The following is a 22672-nucleotide window of genomic DNA, read 5'->3' on the forward strand; positions in this document are numbered from 1 at the left end:
GATCTGGTGTCAATTTAAAGAAGTAGTCCAGTTACACCTTTGTGGGCTTATAACTTGGCTTCTGAATGTCCTAGAGGGGTCAGGTTTGTTTTAGTGTACTCCAATCAACAGCCCCTACAATCACAAAAAGGAATGGAGTCATTAGCATTTATGGTTTGTAAATGGCACCCAGAATTATGTTGCACGAAGCACAATTTCACATCATTCTGGGTCCATTTGTGTGAAAACAAGGTCCAATCAGGCTGAAACGTTACAAGAAGGTAGAATCTATTGAGTTGTAAGTGATCTGAACGTTTCATGATGATTGCACATTCCTATAGGGGGTCAAACCATGTCCCAAAGGTCACCGGGCCTGGTGTCACTTTAAAGAAGTAGTCCATTTACACCTTTGTGGGCTTATAACTTGGCTTCTGAATATCCTAGAGAGGTCAGGTTTGTTTTAGAGTACTCCAATTAACAGCCCCCATTACCCCAAAAAGGAATGGAGTCATTAGCACTTATGGTTTTTAAATGGCACCCAGAATTATGTTGCACGAAGCACAATTTCACATCATTCTGGGTTCATTTGTGTGAAAACAAGGTCCAATTAGGCTGAAACATTACAGGGAGGTAGAATCTATTGAGTTGTAAGTGATCTGAACGTTTCATGATGATAGCACTTTCCTAAGGGGGTCAAACCATGTCCCAAAGGTCGCCAGGTCTGGTGTCAATTTAAAGTAGTAGTCCAGCTACACATATGTGGGCTTATAACTTGGCTTCTGAATGTCCTAGAGAGATCAGGTTTGTTTTAGTGTACTCCATTCAACAGCCCCTACAACCACAAAAAGGAATGGAGTCATTAGCCCTTATGGTTTGTAAATGGCACCCAGAATTATGTTGCACGAAGCACAATTTCACATCATTCTGGGTCCATTTGTGTGAAAACAAGGTCCAATCAGGCTGAAACGTTACAAGAAGGTAGAATCTATTGAGTTGTAAGTGATCTGAACGTTTCATGATGATAGCACTTTCCTAAGGGGGTCAAACCATGTCCCAAAGGTCACCGGATGTGGTGTCAATTTAAAGAAGTAGTCCAGTTGCACATTTGTGGGCTTATAACTTGGCTTCTGAATGTGCTAGAGAGATCAGGTTTTTTTAGTGTACTCCAATCAACAGCCCCTATAACCACAAAAAGGAATGGAGTAATTAGCACTTATGGTCTTTAAATGGCACCCAGAATTATGTTGCACGAAGCACAATTTCACATCATTCTGGGTTCATTTGTGTGAAAACAAGGTCCAATCAGGCTGAAACATTACAGGAAGGTAGAATCTATTGAGTTGTAAGTGATCTGAACGTTTCATGATGATAGCACTTTCCTAAGGGGGTCAAACCATGTCCCAAAGGTCACCGGATCTGGTGTCAATTTAAAGAAGTAGTCCAGTTACACATTTGTGGGCTTATAACTTGGCTTCTGAATGTCCTAGAGAGATCAGGTTTGTTTTAGTGTACTCCAATCAACAGCCCCTATTACCCCAAAAAGGAATGGAGTCATTAGCACTTATGGTTTTTAAATGGCACCCAGAATTATGTTGCACGAAGCACAATTTCACATAATTCTGGGTCCATTTGTGTGAAAACAAGGTCCAGTCAGGCTGAAACGTTACAAGAAGGTAGAATCTATTGAGTTGTAAGTGATCTGAATGTTTCATGATGATCGCACATTCCTATAGGGGGTCAAACCATGTCCCAAAGGTCACCGGGCCTGGTGTCACTTTAAAGAAGTAGTCCATTTACACCTTTGTGGGCTTATAACTTGGCTTCTGAATATCCTAGAGAGGTCAGGTTTGTTTTAGAGTACTCCAATTAACAGCCCCCATTACCCCAAAAAGGAATGGAGTCATTAGCACTTATGGTTTTTAAATGGCACCCAGAATTATGTTGCACGAAGCACAATTTCACATCATTCTGGGTCCATTTGTGTGAAAACAAGGTCCAATCAGGCTGAAACGTTACAAGAAGGTAGAATCAATTGAGTTGTAAGTGATCTGAACGTTTCATGATGATCGCACATTCCTATAGGGGGTCAACCATTCCCAAAGGTCACCGGGCCTGGTGTCACTTTAAAGAAGTAGTCCACATATAACTTGGCTTCTGAATATCCTAGAGAGGTCAGGTTTGTTTTAGAGTACTCCAGTTAACAGCACCTATTACCTCAAAAAGGAATGGAGTCATTAGCACTTATGGTTTTTAAATGGCACCCAGAATTATGTTGCACGAAGCACAATTTCACATCATTCTGGGTTCATTTGTGTGAAAACAATGTCCAATCAGGCTGAAACGTTACAGGGAGGTAGAATCTATTGAGTTGTAAGTGATCTGAACGTTTCATGATGATAGCACTTTCCTAAGGGGGTCAAACCATGTCCCAAAGGTCATCGGATCTGGTGTCAATTTAAAGAAGTAGTCCAGTTACACATTTGTGGGCTTATAACTTGGCTTCTGAATGTCCTAGAGAGATCAGGTTTGTTTTAGTGTACTCCATTCAACAGCCCCTATTACCCCAAAAAGGAATGGAGTCATTAGCACTTATGATTTTTAAATGGCACCCAGAAATATGTTGCACGAAGCACAATTTCACATCATTCTGGGTTCATTTGTGTGAAAACAAGGTCCAGTCAGGCTGAAACGTTACAAGAAGGTAGAATCAATTGAGTTGTAAGTTATCTGAACGTTTCATGATGATCGCACATTCCTAAAGGGGGTCAAACCATGTCCCAAAGGTCACCGGATCTGGTGTCAATTTAAAGAAGTAGTCCAGTTACACATTTGTGGGCTTATAACTTGGCTTCTGAATGTCCTAGAGAGATCAGGTTTGTTTTAGTGTACTCCAATCAACAGCCCCTATTACCTCAAAAAGGAATGGAGTCATTAGCACTTATGGTTTTTAAATGGCACCCAGAATTATGTTGCACGAAGCACAATTTCACATCATTCTGGGTTCATTTGTGTGAAAACAAGGTCCAATCAGGCTGAAACGTTACAGGGAGGTAGAATCTATTGAGTTGTAAGTGATCTGAAGGTTTCATGATGATAGCATTTTCCTAAGGGGGTCAAACCATGTCCCAAAGGTCACCGGATCTGGTGTCAATTTAAAGAAGTAGTCCAGTTACACCTTTGTGGGCTTATAACTTGGCTTCTGAATGTCCTAGAGGGGTCAGGTTTGTTTTAGTGTACTCCAATCAACAGCCCCTACAATCACAAAAAGGAATGGAGTCATTAGCACTTATGGTTTGTAAATGGCACCCAGAATTATGTTGCACGAAGCACAATTTCACATCATTCTGGGTCCATTTGTGTGAAAACAAGGTCCAATCAGGCTGAAACGTTACAAGAAGGTAGAATCTATTGAGTTGTAAGTGATCTGAACGTTTCATGATGATTGCACATTCCTATAGGGGGTCAAACCATGTCCCAAAGGTCACCGGGCCTGGTGTCACTTTAAAGAAGTAGTCCATTTACACCTTTGTGGGCTTATAACTTGGCTTCTGAATATCCTAGAGAGGTCAGGTTTGTTTTAGAGTACTCCAATTAACAGCCCCCATTACCCCAAAAAGTAATGGAGTCATTAGCACTTATGGTTTTTAAATGGCACCCAGAATTATGTTGCACGAAGCACAATTTCACATCATTCTGGGTTCATTTGTGTGAAAACAAGGTCCAATTAGGCTGAAACATTACAGGGAGGTAGAATCTATTGAGTTGTAAGTGATCTGAACGTTTCATGATGATAGCACTTTCCTAAGGGGGTCAAACCATGTCCCAAAGGTCGCCAGGTCTGGTGTCAATTTAAAGAAGTAGTCCAGCTACACATATGTGGGCTTATAACTTGGCTTCTGAATGTCCTAGAGAGATCAGGTTTGTTTTAGTGTACTCCATTCAACAGCCCCTACAACCACAAAAAGGAATGGAGTCATTAGCCCTTATGGTTTGTAAATGGCACCCAGAATTATGTTGCACGAAGCACAATTTCACATCATTCTGGGTCCATTTGTGTGAAAACAAGGTCCAATCAGGCTGAAACGTTACAAGAAGGTAGAATCTATTGAGTTGTAAGTGATCTGAACGTTTCATGATGATAGCACTTTCCTAAGGGGGTCAAACCATGTCCCAAAGGTCACCGGATCTGGTGTCAATTTAAAGAAGTAGTCCAGTTGCACATTTGTGGGCTTATAACTTGGCTTCTGAATGTCCTAGAGAGATCAGGTTTTTTTAGTGTACTCCAATCAACAGCCCCTATAACCACAAAAAGGAATGGAGTAATTAGCACTTATGGTCTTTAAATGGCACCCAGAATTATGTTGCACGAAGCACAATTTCACATCATTCTGGGTTCATTTGTGTGAAAACAAGGTCCAATCAGGCTGAAACATTACAGGAAGGTAGAATCTATTGAGTTGTAAGTGATCTGAACGTTTCATGATGATAGCACTTTCCTAAGGGGGTCAAACCATGTCCCAAAGGTCACCGGATCTGGTGTCAATTTAAAGAAGTAGTCCAGTTACACATTTGTGGGCTTATAACTAGCTTCTGAATGTCCTAGAGAGATCAGGTTTGTTTTAGTGTACTCCAATCAACAGCCCCTACAACCACAAAAAGGAATGGGGTCATTAGCACTTATGGTTTGTAAATGGCACCCAGAATTATGCTGCACGAAGCACAATTTCACATCATTCTGGGTTCATTTGTGTGAAAACAAGGTCCAGTCAGGCTGAAACGTTACAAGAAGGTAGAATCAATTGAGTTGTAAGTTATCTGAACGTTTCATGATGATCGCACATTCCTAAAGGGGGTCAAACCATGTCCCAAAGGTCACCGGATCTGGTGTCAATTTAAAGAAGTAGTCCAGTTACACATTTGTGGGCTTATAACTTGGCTTCTGAATGTCCTAGAGAGATCAGGTTTGTTTTAGTGTACTCCAATCAACAGCCCCTATTACCTCAAAAAGGAATGGAGTCATTAGCACTTATGGTTTTTAAATGGCACCCAGAATTATGTTGCACGAAGCACAATTTCACATCATTCTGGGTTCATTTGTGTGAAAACAAGGTCCAATCAGGCTGAAACGTTACAGGGAGGTAGAATCTATTGAGTTGTAAGTGATCTGAAGGTTTCATGATGATAGCATTTTCCTAAGGGGGTCAAACCATGTCCCAAAGGTCACCGGATCTGGTGTCAATTTAAAGAAGTAGTCCAGTTACACCTTTGTGGGCTTATAACTTGGCTTCTGAATGTCCTAGAGGGGTCAGGTTTGTTTTAGTGTACTCCAATCAACAGCCCCTACAATCACAAAAAGGAATGGAGTCATTAGCACTTATGGTTTGTAAATGGCACCCAGAATTATGTTGCACGAAGCACAATTTCACATCATTCTGGGTCCATTTGTGTGAAAACAAGGTCCAATCAGGCTGAAACGTTACAAGAAGGTAGAATCTATTGAGTTGTAAGTGATCTGAACGTTTCATGATGATTGCACATTCCTATAGGGGGTCAAACCATGTCCCAAAGGTCACCGGGCCTGGTGTCACTTTAAAGAAGTAGTCCATTTACACCTTTGTGGGCTTATAACTTGGCTTCTGAATATCCTAGAGAGGTCAGGTTTGTTTTAGAGTACTCCAATTAACAGCCCCCATTACCCCAAAAAGTAATGGAGTCATTAGCACTTATGGTTTTTAAATGGCACCCAGAATTATGTTGCACGAAGCACAATTTCACATCATTCTGGGTTCATTTGTGTGAAAACAAGGTCCAATTAGGCTGAAACATTACAGGGAGGTAGAATCTATTGAGTTGTAAGTGATCTGAACGTTTCATGATGATAGCACTTTCCTAAGGGGGTCAAACCATGTCCCAAAGGTCGCCAGGTCTGGTGTCAATTTAAAGAAGTAGTCCAGCTACACATATGTGGGCTTATAACTTGGCTTCTGAATGTCCTAGAGAGATCAGGTTTGTTTTAGTGTACTCCATTCAACAGCCCCTACAACCACAAAAAGGAATGGAGTCATTAGCCCTTATGGTTTGTAAATGGCACCCAGAATTATGTTGCACGAAGCACAATTTCACATCATTCTGGGTCCATTTGTGTGAAAACAAGGTCCAATCAGGCTGAAACGTTACAAGAAGGTAGAATCTATTGAGTTGTAAGTGATCTGAACGTTTCATGATGATAGCACTTTCCTAAGGGGGTCAAACCATGTCCCAAAGGTCACCGGATCTGGTGTCAATTTAAAGAAGTAGTCCAGTTGCACATTTGTGGGCTTATAACTTGGCTTCTGAATGTCCTAGAGAGATCAGGTTTTTTTAGTGTACTCCAATCAACAGCCCCTATAACCACAAAAAGGAATGGAGTAATTAGCACTTATGGTCTTTAAATGGCACCCAGAATTATGTTGCACGAAGCACAATTTCACATCATTCTGGGTTCATTTGTGTGAAAACAAGGTCCAATCAGGCTGAAACATTACAGGAAGGTAGAATCTATTGAGTTGTAAGTGATCTGAACGTTTCATGATGATAGCACTTTCCTAAGGGGGTCAAACCATGTCCCAAAGGTCACCGGATCTGGTGTCAATTTAAAGAAGTAGTCCAGTTACACATTTGTGGGCTTATAACTAGCTTCTGAATGTCCTAGAGAGATCAGGTTTGTTTTAGTGTACTCCAATCAACAGCCCCTATTACCCCAAAAAGGAATGGAGTCATTAGCACTTATGGTTTTTAAATGGCACCCAGAATTATGTTGCACGAAGCACAATTTCACATAATTCTGGGTCCATTTGTGTGAAAACAAGGTCCAGTCAGGCTGAAACGTTACAAGAAGGTAGAATCTATTGAGTTGTAAGTGATCTGAATGTTTCATGATGATCGCACATTCCTATAGGGGGTCAAACCATGTCCCAAAGGTCACCGGGCCTGGTGTCACTTTAAAGAAGTAGTCCATTTACACCTTTGTGGGCTTATAACTTGGCTTCTGAATATCCTAGAGAGGTCAGGTTTGTTTTAGAGTACTCCAGTTAACAGCACCTATTACCTCAAAAAGGAATGGAGTCATTAGCACTTATGGTTTTTAAATGGCACCCAGAATTATGTTGCACGAAGCACAATTTCACATCATTCTGGGTTCATTTGTGTGAAAACAATGTCCAATCAGGCTGAAACGTTACAGGGAGGTAGAATCTATTGAGTTGTAAGTGATCTGAACGTTTCATGATGATAGCACTTTCCTAAGGGGGTCAAACCATGTCCCAAAGGTCACCGGATCTGGTGTCAATTTAAAGAAGTAGTCAGTTACACCTTTGTGGGCTTATAACTTGGCTTCTGAATATCCTAGAGAGGTCAGGTTTGTTTTAGTGTACTCCAATTAACAGCCCCTACAATCACAAAAAGGAATGGAGTCATTAGCACTTATGGTTTTTAAATGGCACCCAGAATTATGTTGCACGAAGCACAATTTCACATCATTCTGGGTTCATTTGTGTGAAAACAAGGTCCAATCAGGCTGAAACATTACAGGGAGGTAAAATCTATTGAGTTGTAAGTGGTCTGAACGTTTCATGATGATAGCACTTTCCTAAGGGGGTCAAACCATGTCCCAAAGGTCGCCAGGTCTGGTGTCAATTTAAAGAAGTAGTCCAGCTACACATATGTGGGCTTATAACTTGGCTTCTGAATGTCCTAGAGAGATCAGGTTTGTTTTAGTGTACTCCAATCAACAGCCCCTACAACCACAAAAAGGAATGGAGTCATTAGCACTTATGGTCTGTAAATGGCACCCAGAATTATGTTGCACGAAGCACAATTTCACATCATTCGGGGTCCATTTGTGTGAAAACAAGGTCCAATCAGGCTGAAACGTTACAAGAAGGTAGAATCTATTGAGTTGTAAGTGATCTGAACGTTTCATGATGATAGCACTTTCCTAAGGGGGTCAAACCATGTCCCAAAGGTCACCGGATCTGGTGTCAATTTAAAGAAGTAGTCCAGTTGCACATTTGTGGGCTTATAACTTGGCTTCTGAATGTCCTAGAGATATCAGGTTTGTTTTAGTGTACTCCAATCAACAGCCCCTACAACCACAAAAAGGAATGGAGTAATTAGCACTTATGGTTTGTAAATGGCACCCAGAATTATGTTGCACGAAGCACAATTTCACATCATTCTGGGTTCATTTGTGTGAAAACAAGGTCCAATCAGGCTGAAACATTACAGGAAGGTAGAATCTATTGAGTTGTAAGTGATCTGAACGTTTCATGATGATAGCACTTTCCTAAGGGGGTCAAACCATGTCCCAAAGGTCACCGGATCTGGTGTCAATTTAAAGAAGTAGTCCAGTTACACATTTGTGGGCTTATAACTTGGCTTCTGAATGTCCTAGAAAGATCAGGTTTGTTTTAGTGTACTCCAATCAACAGCCCCTATTACCCCAAAAAGGAATGGAGTCATTAGCACTTATGGTTTGTAAATGGAACCCAGAATTATGTTGCACGAAGCACAATTTCACATCATTCTGGGTTCATTTGTGTGAAAACAAGGTCCAGTCAGGCTGAAACGTTACAAGAAGGTAGAATCAATTGAGTTGTAAGTGATCTGAACGTTTCATGATGATCGCGCATTCCTATAGGGGGTCAAACCATGTCCCAAAGGTCACCGGATCTGGTGTCAATTTAAAGAAGTAGTCCAGTTACACATTTGTGGGCTTATAACTTGGCTTCTGAATGTCCTAGAGAGATCAGGTTTGTTTTAGTGTACTCCAATCAACAGCCCCTATTACCCCAAAAAGGAATGGAGTCATTAGCACTTATGGTTTTTAACTGGCACCCAGAAATATGTTGCACGAAGCACAGTTTCACATCATTCTGGGTTCATTTGTGTGAAAACAAGGTCCAATCAGGCTGAAACGTTACAAGAAGGTAGAATCAATATAGTTGTAAGTGATCTGAATGTTTCATGATGATCGCACATTCCTATAGGGGGTCAAACCATGTCCCAAAGGTCACCGGATCTGGTGTCAATTTAAAGAAGTAGTCCAGTTACACATTTGTGGGCTTATAACTTGGCTTCTGAATGTCCTAGAGAGATCAGGTTTGTTTTAGTGTACTCCAATCAACAGCCCCTATTACCCCAAAAAGGAATGGAGTCATTAGCACTTATGGTTTTTAAATGGCACCCAGAAATATGTTGCACGAAGCACAATTTCACATCATTCTGGGTTCATTTGTGTGAAAACAAGGTCCAATCAGGCTGAAACGTTACAAGAAGGTAGAATCAATTGAGTTGTAAGTGATCTGAACGTTTCATGATGATCACACATTCCTATAGGGGGTCAAACCATGTCCCAAAGGTCACCGGGCCTGGTGTCACTTTAAAGAAGTAGTCCAGTTACACCTTTGTGGGCTTATAACTTGGCTTCTGAATGTCCTAGAGAGGTCAGGTTTGTTTTAGTGTACTCCAATCAACGGCCCCTACAACCACAAAAAGGAATGGAGTCATTAGCACTTATGGTTTGTAAATGGCACCCAGAATTATGTTGCACAAAGCACAATTTCACATCATTCTGGGTCCATTTGTGTGAAAACAAGGTCCAATCAGGCTGAAACGTTACAAGAAGGTAGAATCTATTGAGTTGTAAGTGATCTGAATGTTTCATGATGGTCGCACATTCCTATATGGGGTAAAACCATGTCCCAAAGGTCACCGGGCCTGGTGTCACTTTAAAGAAGTAGTCCACTTATAACTTGACTTCTGAATATCCTAGAGAGGTCAGGTTTGTTTTAGAGTACTCCAATTAACAGCCCCTATTACCTCAAAAAGGAATGGAGTCATTAGCACTTATGGTTTTTAAATGGCACCCAGAATTATGTTGCACGAAGCACAATTTCACATCATTCTGGGTTCATTTGTGTGAAAACAAGGTCCAATCAGGCTGAAACGTTACAGGAAGGTAGAATCCATTGAGTTGTAAGTGATCTGAACGTTTCATGATGATAGCACTTTCCTAAGGGGGTCAAACCATGTCCCAAAGGTCACCGGATCTGGTGTCAATTTAAAGAAGTAGTCCAGTTACACATTTGTGGGCTTATAACTTGGCTTCTGAATGTCCTAGAGAGATCAGGTTTGTTTTAGTGTACTCCAATCAACAGCCCCTACAACCACAAAAAGGAATGGAGTCATTAGCCCTTATGGTTTGTAAATGGCACCCAGAATTATGTTGCACGAAGCACAATTTCACATCATTCTGGGTCCATTTGTGTGAAAACAAGGTCCAATCAGGCTGAAACGTTACAGGGAGGTAGAATCTATTGAGTTGTAAGTGATCTGAACGTTTCATGATGATAGCACTTTCCTAAGGGGGTCAAACCATGTCCCAAAGGTCGCCAGGTCTGGTGTCAATTTAAAGAAGTAGTCCAGTTACACATTTGTGGGCTTATAACTTGGCTTCTGAATGTCCTAGAAAGATCAGGTTTGTTTTAGTGTACTCCAATCAACAGCCCCTATTACCCCAAAAAGGAATGGAGTCATTAGCACTTATGGTTTGTAAATGGAACCCAGAATTATGTTGCACGAAGCACAATTTCACATCATTCTGGGTTCATTTGTGTGAAAACAAGGTCCAGTCAGGCTGAAACGTTACAAGAAGGTAGAATCAATTGAGTTGTAAGTGATCTGAACGTTTCATGATGATCGCGCATTCCTATAGGGGGTCAAACCATGTCCCAAAGGTCACTGGATCTGGTGTCAATTTAAAGAAGTAGTCCAGTTACACATTTGTGGGCTTATAACTTGGCTTCTGAATGTCCTAGAGAGATCAGGTTTGTTTTAGTGTACTCCAATCAACAGCCCCTATTACCCCAAAAAGGAATGGAGTCATTAGCACTTATGGTTTTTAACTGGCACCCAGAAATATGTTGCACGAAGCACAATTTCACATCATTCTGGGTTCATTTGTGTGAAAACAAGGTCCAATCAGGCTGAAACGTTACAAGAAGGTAGAATCAATATAGTTGTAAGTGATCTGAATGTTTCATGATGATCGCACATTCCTATAGGGGGTCAAACCATGTCCCAAAGGTCACCGGATCTGGTGTCAATTTAAAGAAGTAGTCCAGTTACACCTTTGTGGGCTTATAACTTGGCTTCTGAATGTCCTAGAGAGATCAGGTTTGTTTTAGTGTACTCCAATCAACAGCCCCTATTACCCCAAAAAGGAATGGAGTCATTAGCACTTATGGTTTTTAAATGGCACCCAGAAATATGTTGCACGAAGCACAATTTCACATCATTCTGGGTTCATTTGTGTGAAAACAAGGTCCAATCAGGCTGAAATGTTACAAGAAGGTAGAATCAATTGAGTTGTAAGTGATCTGAACGTTTCATGATGATCACACATTCCTATAGGGGTCAAACCATGTCCCAAAGGTCACCGGGCCTGGTGTCACTTTAAAGAAGTAGTCCAGTTACACCTTTGTGGGCTTATAACTTGGCTTCTGAATGTCCTAGAGAGGTCAGGTTTGTTTTAGTGTACTCCAATCAACGGCCCCTACAACCACAAAAAGGAATGGAGTCATTAGCACTTATGGTTTGTAAATGGCACCCAGAATTATGTTGCACAAAGCACAATTTCACATCATTCTGGGTCCATTTGTGTGAAAACAAGGTCCAATCAGGCTGAAACGTTACAAGAAGGTAGAATCTATTGAGTTGTAAGTGATCTGAACGTTTCATGATGGTCACACATTCCTATATGGGGTAAAACCATGTCCCAAAGGTCACCGGGCCTGGTGTCACTTTAAAGAAGTAGTCCACTTATAACTTGACTTCTGAATATCCTAGAGAGGTCAGGTTTGTTTTAGAGTACTCCAATTAACAGCCCCTATTACCTCAAAAAGGAATGGAGTCATTAGCACTTATGGTTTTTAAATGGCACCCAGAATTATGTTGCACGAAGCACAATTTCACATCATTCTGGGTTCATTTGTGTGAAAACAAGGTCCAATCAGGCTGAAACGTTACAGGAAGGTAGAATCCATTGAGTTGTAAGTGATCTGAACGTTTCATGATGATAGCACTTTCCTAAGGGGGTCAAACCATGTCCCAAAGGTCACCGGATCTGGTGTCAATTTAAAGAAGTAGTCCAGTTACACATTTGTGGGCTTATAACTTGGCTTCTGAATGTCCTAGAGAGATCAGGTTTGTTTTAGTGTACTCCAATCAACAGCCCCTATTACCCCAAAAAGGAATGGAGTCATTAGCACTTATGGTTTTTAAATGGCACCCAGAATTATGTTGCACGAAGCACAATTTCACATAATTCTGGGTCCATTTGTGTGAAAACAAGGTCCAGTCAGGCTGAAACGTTACAAGAAGGTAGAATCTATTGAGTTGTAAGTGATCTGAACGTTTCATGATGATCGCACATTCCTATAGGGGGTCAAACCATGTCCCAAAGGTCACCGGGCCTGGTGTCACTTTAAAGAAGTAGTCCAGTTACACCTTTGTGGGCTTATAACTTGGCTTCTGAATGTCCTAGAGAGGTCAGGTTTGTTTTAGTGTACTCCAATCAACGGCCCCTACAACCACAAAAAGGAATGGAGTCATTAGCACTTATGGTTTGTAAATGGCACCCAGAATTATGTTGCACGAAGCACAATTTCACATCATTCTGGGTCCATTTGTGTGAAAACAAGGTCCAATCAGGCTGAAACGTTACAAGAAGGTAGAATCTATTGAGTTGTAAGTGATCTGAATGTTTCATGATGATCGCACATTCCTATATGGGGTAAAACCATGTCCCAAAGGTCACCGGACCTGGTGTCACTTTAAAGAAGTAGTCCAGTTACACCTTTGTGGGCTTATAACTTGGCTTCTGAATTTCCTAGAGAGGTCAGGTTTGTTTTAGTGTACTCCAATTAACAGCCCCTACAACCACAAAAAGGAATGGAGTCATTAGCACTTATGGTTTGTAAATGGCACCCAGAATTATGTTGCACGAAGCACAATTTCACATCATTCTGGGTCCATTTGTGTGAAAACAAGGTCCAATCAGGCTGAAACGTTACAAGAAGGTAGAATCAATTGAGTTGTAAGTGATCTGAACGTTTCATGATGATCGCACATTCCTATAGGGGGTCAACCATGTCCCAAAGGTCACCGGGCCTGGTGTCACTTTAAAGAAGTAGTCCACATATAACTTGGCTTCTGAATATCCTAGAGAGGTCAGGTTTGTTTTAGAGTACTCCAGTTAACAGCACCTATTACCTCAAAAAGGAATGGAGTCATTAGCACTTATGGTTTTTAAATGGCACCCAGAATTATGTTGCACGAAGCACAATTTCAAATCATTCTGGGTTCATTTGTGTGAAAACAATGTCCAATCAGGCTGAAACGTTACAGGGAGGTAGAATCTATTGAGTTGTAAGTGATCTGAACGTTTCATGATGATAGCACTTTCCTAAGGGGGTCAAACCATGTCCCAAAGGTCACCGGATCTGGTGTCAATTTAAAGAAGTAGTCCAGTTACACCTTTGTGGGCTTATAACTTGGCTTCTGAATATCCTAGAGAGGTCAGGTTTGTTTTATTGTACTCCAATTAACAGCCCCTACAATCACAAAAAGGAATGGAGTCATTAGCACTTATGGTTTTTAAATGGCACCCAGAATTATGTTGCACGAAGCACAATTTCACATCATTCTGGGTTCATTTGTGTGAAAACAAGGTCCAATCAGGCTGAAACATTACAGGGAGGTAGAATCTATTGAGTTGTAAGTGATCTGAACGTTTCATGATGATAGCACTTTCCTAAGGGGGTCAAACCATGTCCCAAAGGTCGCCAGGTCTGTTGTCAATTTAAAGAAGTAGTCCAGCTACACATATGTGGGCTTATAACTTGGCTTCTGAATATCCTAGAGAGATCAGGTTTGTTTTAGTGTACTCCAATCAACAGCCCCTACAACCACAAAAAGGAATGGAGTCATTAGCCCTTATGGTTTGTAAATGGCACCCAGAATTATGTTGCACGAAGCACAATTTCACATCATTCGGGGTCCATTTGTGTGAAAACAAGGTCCAATCAGGCTGAAACGTTACAAGAAGGTAGAATCTATTGAGTTGTAAGTGATCTGAACGTTTCATGATGATAGCACTTTCCTAAGGGGGTCAAACCATGTCCCAAAGGTCACCGGATCTGGTGTCAATTTAAAGAAGTAGTCCAGTTGCACATTTGTGGGCTTATAACTTGGCTTCTGAATGTCCTAGAGATATCAGGTTTGTTTTAGTGTACTCCAATCAACAGCCCCTACAACCACAAAAAGGAATGGAGTAATTAGCACTTATGGTTTGTAAATGGCACCCAGAATTTTGTTGCACGAAGCACAATTTCACATCATTCTGGGTTCATTTGTGTGAAAACAAGGTCCAATCAGGCTGAAACATTACAGGAAGGTAGAATCTATTGAGTTGTAAGTGATCTGAACGTTTCATGATGATAGCACTTTCCTAAGGGGGTCAAACCATGTCCCAAAGGTCACCGGATCTGGTGTCAATTTAAAGAAGTAGTCCAGTTACACATTTGTGGGCTTATAACTTGGCTTCTGAATGTCCTAGAAAGATCAGGTTTTTTTAGTGTACTCCAATCAACAGCCCCTACAACCACAAAAAGGAATGGAGTAATTAGCACTTATGGTTTTTAAATGGCACCCAGAATTATGTTGCACGAAGCACAATTTCACATCATTCTGGGTTCATTTGTGTGAAAACAAGGTCCAATCAGGCTGAAACATTACAGGAAGGTAGAATCTATTGAGTTGTAAGTGATCTGAACGTTTCATGATGATAGCACTTTCCTAAGGGGGTCAAACCATGTCCCAAAGGTCACCGGATCTGGTGTCAATTTAAAGAAGTAGTCCAGTTACACATTTGTGGGCTTATAACTTGGCTTCTGAATGTCCTAGAGAGATCAGGTTTGTTTTAGTGTACTCCAATCAACAGCCCCTATTACCCCAAAAAGGAATGGAGTCATTAGCACTTATGGTTTGTAAATGGCACCCAGAATTATGTTGCACGAAGCACAATTTCACATCATTCTGGGTCCATTTGTGTGAAAACAAGGTCCAATCAGGCTGAAACGTTACAAGAAGGTAGAATCTATTGAGTTGTAAGTGATCTGAATGTTTCATGATGATCGCACATTCCTATATGGGGTAAAACCATGTCCCAAAGGTCACCGGACCTGGTGTCACTTTAAAGAAGTAGTCCAGTTACACCTTTGTGGGATTATAACTTGGCTTCTGAATTTCCTAGAGAGGTCAGGTTTGTTTTAGTGTACTCCAATTAACAGCCCCTACAACCACAAAAAGGAATGGAGTCATTAGCACTTATGGTTTGTAAATGGCACCTAGAATTATGTTGCATGAAGCACAATTTCACATCATTCTGGGTCCATTTGTGTGAAAACAAGGTCCAATCAGGCTGAAACGTTACAAGAAGGTAGAATCAATTGAGTTGTAAGTGATCTGAACATTTCATGATGATCGCACATTCCTATAAGGGGTCAACCATGTCCCAAAGGTCACCGGGCCTGGTGTCACTTTAAAGAAGTAGTCCACATATAACTTGGCTTCTGAATATCCTAGAGAGGTCAGGTTTGTTTTAGAGTACTCCAATTAACAGCACCTATTACCTCAAAAAGGAATGGAGTCATTAGCACTTATGGTTTTTAAATGGCACCCAGAATTATGTTGCACGAAGCACAATTTCACATCATTCTGGGTTCATTTGTGTGAAAACAAGGTCCAATCAGGCTGAAACGTTACAGGGAGGTAGAATCTATTGAGTTGTAAGTGATCTGAACGTTTCATGATGATAGCACTTTCCTAAGGGGGTCAAACCATGTCCAAAAGGTCACCGGATCTGGTGTCAATTTAAAGAAGTAGTCCAGTTACACCTTTGTGGGCTTATAACTTGGCTTCTGAATATCCTAGAGAGGTCAGGTTTGTTTTAGTGTAGTCCAATTAACAGCCCCTACAATCACAAAAAGGAATGGAGTCATTAGCACTTATGGTTTTTAAATGGCACCCAGAATTATGTTGCACGAAGCACAATTTCACATCATTCTGGGTTCATTTGTGTGAAAACAAGGTCCAATCAGGCTGAAACATTACAGGGAGGTAGAATCTATTGAGTTGTAAGTGATCTGAACGTTTCATGATGATAGCACTTTCCTAAGGGGGTCAAACCATGTCCCAAAGGTCGCCAGGTCTGGTGTCAATTTAAAGAAGTAGTCCAGTTACACATTTGTGGGCTTATAACTTGGCTTCTGAATGTCCTAGAGAGATCAGGTTTGTTTTAGTGTACTCCAATCAACAGCCCCTACAACCACAAAAAGGAATGGAGTCATTAGCCCTTATGGTTTGTAAATGGCACCCAGAATTATGTTGCACGAAGCACAATTTCACATCATTCGGGGTCCATTTGTGTGAAAACAAGGTCCAATCATGCTGAAACGTTACAAGAAGGTAGAATCTATTGAGTTGTAAGTGATCTGAACGTTTCATGATGATAGCACTTTCCTAAGGGGGTCAAACCATGTCCCAAAGGTCACCGGATCTGGTGTCAATTTAAAGAAGTAGTCCAGTTGCACATTTGTGGGCTTATATCTTGGCTTCTGAATGTCCTAGAGAGATCAGGTTTGTTTTAGTGTACTCCAATCAACAGCCCCTACAACCACAAAAAGGAATGGAGTAATTAGCACTTATGGTTTGTAAATGGCACCCAGAATTATGTTGCACGAAGCACAATTTCACATCATTCTGGGTTCATTTGTGTGAAAACAAGGTCCAATCAGGCTGAAACATTACAGGAAGGTAGAATCTATTGAGTTGTAAGTGATCTGAACGTTTCATGATGATAGCACTTTCCTAAGGGGGTCAAACCATGTCCCAAAGGTCACCGGATCTGGTGTCAATTTAAAGAAGTAGTCCAGATACACATTTGTGGGCTTATAACTTGGCTTCTGAATGTCCTAGAAAGATCAGGTTTGTTTTAGTGTACTCCAATCAACAGCCCCTATTACCCCAAAAAGGAATGGAGTCATTAGCACTTATGGTTTGTAAATGGAACCCAGAATTATGTTGCACGAAGCACAATTTCACATCATTCTGGGTTCATTTGTGTGAAAACAAGGTCCAGTCAGGCTGAAACGTTACAAGAAGGTAGAATCAATTGAGTTGTAAGTGATCTGAACGTTTCATGATGATCGCGCATTCCTATAGGGGGTCAAACCATGTCCCAAAGGTCACCGGATCTGGTGTCAATTTAAAGAAGTAGTCCAGTTACACATTTGTGGGCTTATAACTTGGCTTCTGAATGTTCTAGAGAGATCAGGTTTGTTTTAGTGTACTCCAATCAACAGCCCCTATTACCCCAAAAAGGAATGGAGTCATTAGCACTTATGGTTTTTAAATGGCACCCAGAATTATGTTGCACGAAGCACAATTTCACATCATTCTGGGTTCATTTGTGTGAAAACAAGGTCCAATCAGGCTGAAACGTTACAAGAAGGTAGAATCAATATAGTTGTAAGTGATCTGAATGTTTCATGATGATCGCACATTCCTATAGGGGGTCAAACCATGTCCCAAAGGTCACCGGATCTGGTGTCAATTTAAAGAAGTAGTCCAGTTACACATTTGTGGGCTTATAACTTGGCTTCTGAATATCCTAGAGAGATCAGGTTTGTTTTAGTGTACTCCAATCAACAGCCCCTATTACCCCAAAAAGGAATGGAGTCATTAGCACTTATGGTTTTTAAATGGCACCCAGAAATATGTTGCACGAAGCACAATTTCACATCATTCTGGGTTCATTTGTGTGAAAACAAGGTCCAATCAGGCTGAAACGTTACAAGAAGGTAGAATCAATTGAGTTGTAAGTGATCTGAACGTTTCATGATGATCACACATTCCTATAGGGGTCAAACCATGTCCCAAAGGTAACCGGGCCTGGTGTCACTTTAAAGAAGTAGTCCAGTTACACCTTTGTGGGCTTATAACTTGGCTTCTGAATGTCCTAGAGAGGTCAGGTTTGTTTTAGTGTACTCCAATCAACGGCCCCTACAACCACAAAAAGGAATGGAGTCATTAGCACTTATGGTTTGTAAATGGCACCCAGAATTATGTTGCACAAAGCACAATTTCACATCATTCTGGGTCCATTTGTGTGAAAACAAGGTCCAATCAGGCTGAAACGTTACAAGAAGGTAGAATCTATTGAGTTGTAAGTGATCTGAACGTTTCATGATGGTCGCACATTCCTATATGGGGTAAAACCATGTCCCAAAGGTCACCGGGCCTGGTGTCACTTTAAAGAAGTAGTCCACTTATAACTTGACTTCTGAATATCCTAGAGAGGTCAGGTTTGTTTTATAGTACTCCAATTAACAGCCCCCATTACCCCAAAAAGGAATGGAGTCATTAGCACTTATGGTTTTTAAATGGCACCCAGAATTATGTTGCACGAAGCACAATTTCACATCATTCTGGGTTCATTTGTGTGAAAACAAGGTCCAATCAGGCTGAAACATTACAGGAAGGTAGAATCTATTGAGTTGTAAGTGATCTGAACGTTTCATGATGATAGCACTTTCCTAAGGGGGTCAAACCATGTCCCAAAGGTCACCGGATTTGGTGTCAATTTAAAGAAGTAGTCCAGTTACACCTTTGTGGGCTTATAACTTGGCTTCTGAATGTCCTAGAGAGGTCAGGTTTGTTTTAGTGTACTCCAATCAACAGCCCCTACAACCACAAAAAGGAATGGAGTCATTAGCACTTATGGTTTGTAAATGGCACCCAGAATTATGTTGCACGAAGCACAATTTCACATCATTCTGGGTCCATTTGTGTGAAAACAAGGTCCAATCAGAATGAAACGTTACAAGAAGGTAGAATCTATTGAGTTGTAAGTGATCTGAACGTTTCATGATGATCGCACATTCCTATAGGGGGTCAAACCATGTCCCAAAGGTCACCGGGCCTGGTGTCACTTTAAAGAAGTAGTCCAGTTACACCTTTGTGGGCTTATAACTTGGCTTCTGAATGTCCTAGAGAGGTCAGGTTTGTTTTAGTGTACTCCAATCAACGGCCCCTACAACCACAAAAAGGAATGGAGTCATTAGCACTTATGGTTTGTAAATGGCACCCAGAATTATGTTGCACGAAGCACAATTTCACATCATTCTGGGTCCATTTGTGTGAAAACAAGGTCCAGTCAGGCTGAAACGTTACAAGAATGTAGAATCTATTGAGTTGTAAGTGATCTGAATGTTTCATGATGATCGCACATTCCTATATGGGGTAAAACCATGTCCCAAAGGTCACCGGACCTGGTGTCACTTTAAAGAAGTAGTCCAGTTACACCTTTGTGGGCTTATAACTTGGCTTCTGAATTTCCTAGAGAGGTCAGGTTTGTTTTAGTGTACTCCAATCAACAGCCCCTACAACCACAAAAAGGAATGGAGTCATTAGCACTTATGGTTTGTAAATGGCACCCAGAATTATGTTGCACGAAGCACAATTTCACATCATTCTGGGTCCATTTGTGTGAAAACAAGGTCCAATCAGGCTGAAACGTTACAAGAAGGTAGAATCTATTGAGTTGTAAGTGATCTGAACGTTCCATGATGATCGCACATTCCTATAGGGGGTCAACCATGTCCCAAAGGTCATCGGGCCTGGTGTCACTTTAAAGAAGTAGTCCACTTAAAACTCTGCTTCTGAATATCCTAGAGAGGTCAGGTTTGTTTTAGAGTACTCCAATTAACAGCCCCTATTATCTCAAAAAGGAATGGAGTCATTAGCACTTATGGTTTTTAAATGGCACCCAGAATTATGTTGCACGAAGCACAATTTCACATCATTCTGGGTTCATTTGTGTGAAAACAAGGTCCAATCAGGCTGAAACATTACAGGAAGGTAGAATCTATTGAGTTGTAAATGATCTGAACGTTTCATGATGATAGCACTTTCCTAAGGGGGTCAAACCATGTCCCAAAGGTCACCGGATCTGGTGTCAATTTAAAGAAGTAGTCCAGTTACACCTTTGTGGGCTTATAACTTGGCTTCTGAATGTCCCAGAGAGGTCAGGTTTGTTTTAGTGTACTCCAATCAACAGCCCCTACAACCACAAAAAGGAATGGAGTCATTAGCACTTATGGTTTGTAAATGGCACCCAGAATTATGTTGCACGAAGCACAATTTCACATCATTATGGGTCCATTTGTGTGAAAACAAGGTCCAATCAGGCTGAAACGTTACAAGAAGGTAGAATCTATTGAGTTGTAAGTGATCTGAACGTTTCATGATGATCGCACATTCCTATAGGGGGTCAAACCATGTCCCAAAGGTCACCGGGCCATGTGTCACTTTAAAGAAGTAGTCCAGTTACACATTTGTGGGCTTATAACTTGGCTTCTGAATGTCCTAGAGAGGTCAGGTTTGTTTTAGTGTACTCCAATCAACGGCCCCTCCAACCACAAAAAGGAATGGAGTCATTAGCACTTATGGTTTGTAAATGGCACCCAGAATTATGTTGCACAAAGCACAATTTCACATCATTCTGGGTCCATTTGTGTGAAAACAAGGTCCAATTAGGCTGAAACGTTACAAGAAGGTAGAATCTATTGAGTTGTAAGTGATCTGAACGTTTCATGATGATCGCACATTCCTATAGGGGGTCAAACCATGTCCCAAAGGTCACCGGGCCTGGTGTCACTTTAAAGAAGTAGTCCAGTTACACCTTTGTGGGCTTATAACTTGGTTTCTGAATGTCCTAGAGAGGTCAGGTTTGTTTTAGTGTACTCCAATCAACAGACCCTACAACCACAAAAAGGAATGGAGTCATTAGCACTTATGGTTTGTAAATGGCACCCAGAATTATGTTGCACAAAGCACAATTTCACATCATTCTGGGTTCATTTGTGTGAAAACAAGGTCCAATCAGGCTGAAACGTTACAGGAAGGTAGAATCTATTGAGTTGTAAGTGATCTGAACGTTTCATGATGATAGCACTTTCCTAAGGGGGTCAAACCATGTCCCAAAGGTCACCGGATCTGGTGTCAATTTAAAGAAGTAGTCCAGTTACACATTTGTGGGCTTATAACTTGGCTTCTGAATGTCCTAGAAAGATCAGGTTTGTTTTAGTGTACTCCAATCAACAGCCCCTAAGACCACAAAAAGGAATGGAGTCATTAGCACTTATGGTTTGGAAATGGCACCCAGAATTATGTTGCACGAAGCACAATTTCACATCATTCTGGGTTCATTTGTGTGAAAACAAGGTCCAATCAGGCTGAAACGTTACAAGAAGGTAGAATCAATTGAGTTGTAAGTGATCTGAACGTTTCATGATGATCGCACATTCCTATAGGGGGTCACACCATGTCCCAAAGGTCAACGGGCCTGGTGTCACTTTAAAGAAGTAGTCCAGTTACACCTTTGTGGGCTTATAACTTGGCTTCTGAATATCCTAGAGAGGTCAGGTTTGTTTTAGAGTACTCCAATTAACAGCCCCCATTACCCCAAAAAGGAATGGAGTCATTAGCACTTATGGTTTTTAAATGGCACCCAGAATTATGTTGCACGAAGCACAATTTCACATCATTCTGGGTTCATTTGTGTGAAAACAAGGTCCAATCAGGCTGAAACATTACAGGAAGGTAGAATCTATTGAGTTGTAAGTGATCTGAACGTTTCATGATGATAGCACTTTCCTAAGGGGGTCAAACCATGTCCCAAAGGTAACCGGATTTGGTGTCACTTTAAAGAAGTCGTCCAGTTACACCTTTGTGGGCTTATAACCTGGCTTCTGAATGTCCTAGAGAGGTAAGGTTTGTTTTAGTGTACTCCAATCAACAGCCCCTACAACCACAAAAAGGAATGGAGTCATTAGCACTTATGGTTTGTAAATGGCACCCAGATTTATGTTGCACGAAGCACAATTTCACATCATTCTGGGTCCATTTGTGTGAAAACAAGGTCCAATCAGGCTGAAACGTTACAAGAAGGTAGAATCTATTGAGTTGTAAGTGATCTGAACGTTTCATGATGATCGCACATTCCTGTAGGGGGTCAAACCATGTCCCAAAGGTCACCGGGCCTGGTGTCACTTTAAAGAAGTAGTCCAGTTACACCTTTGTGGGCTTTTAACTTGGCTTCTGAATGTCCTAGAGAGGTCAGGTTTGTTTTAGTGTACTCCAATCAACGGCCCCTACAACCACAAAAAGGAATGGAGTCATTAGCACTTATGGTTTGTAAATGGCACCCAGAATTATGTTGCACAAAGCACAATTTCACATCATTCTGGGTCCATTTGTGTGAAAACAAGGTCCAATCAGGCTGAAACGTTACAAGAAGGTAGAATCTATTGAGTTGTAAGTGATCTGAACGTTTCATGATGGTCGCACATTCCTATATGGGGTAAAACCATGTCCCAAAGGTCACCGGGCCTGGTGTCACTTTAAAGAAGTAGTCCACTTATAACTTGACTTCTGAATATCCTAGAGAGGTCAGGTTTGTTTTATAGTACTCCAATTAACAGCCCCCATTACCCCAAAAAGGAATGGAGTCATTAGCACTTATGGTTTTTAA

The sequence above is a fragment of the Nothobranchius furzeri genome, chromosome 5, assembly GCF_043380555.1.
Source record: "Nothobranchius furzeri strain GRZ-AD chromosome 5, NfurGRZ-RIMD1, whole genome shotgun sequence".
Classification (NCBI taxonomy): Eukaryota; Metazoa; Chordata; class Actinopteri; order Cyprinodontiformes; family Nothobranchiidae; genus Nothobranchius; species Nothobranchius furzeri.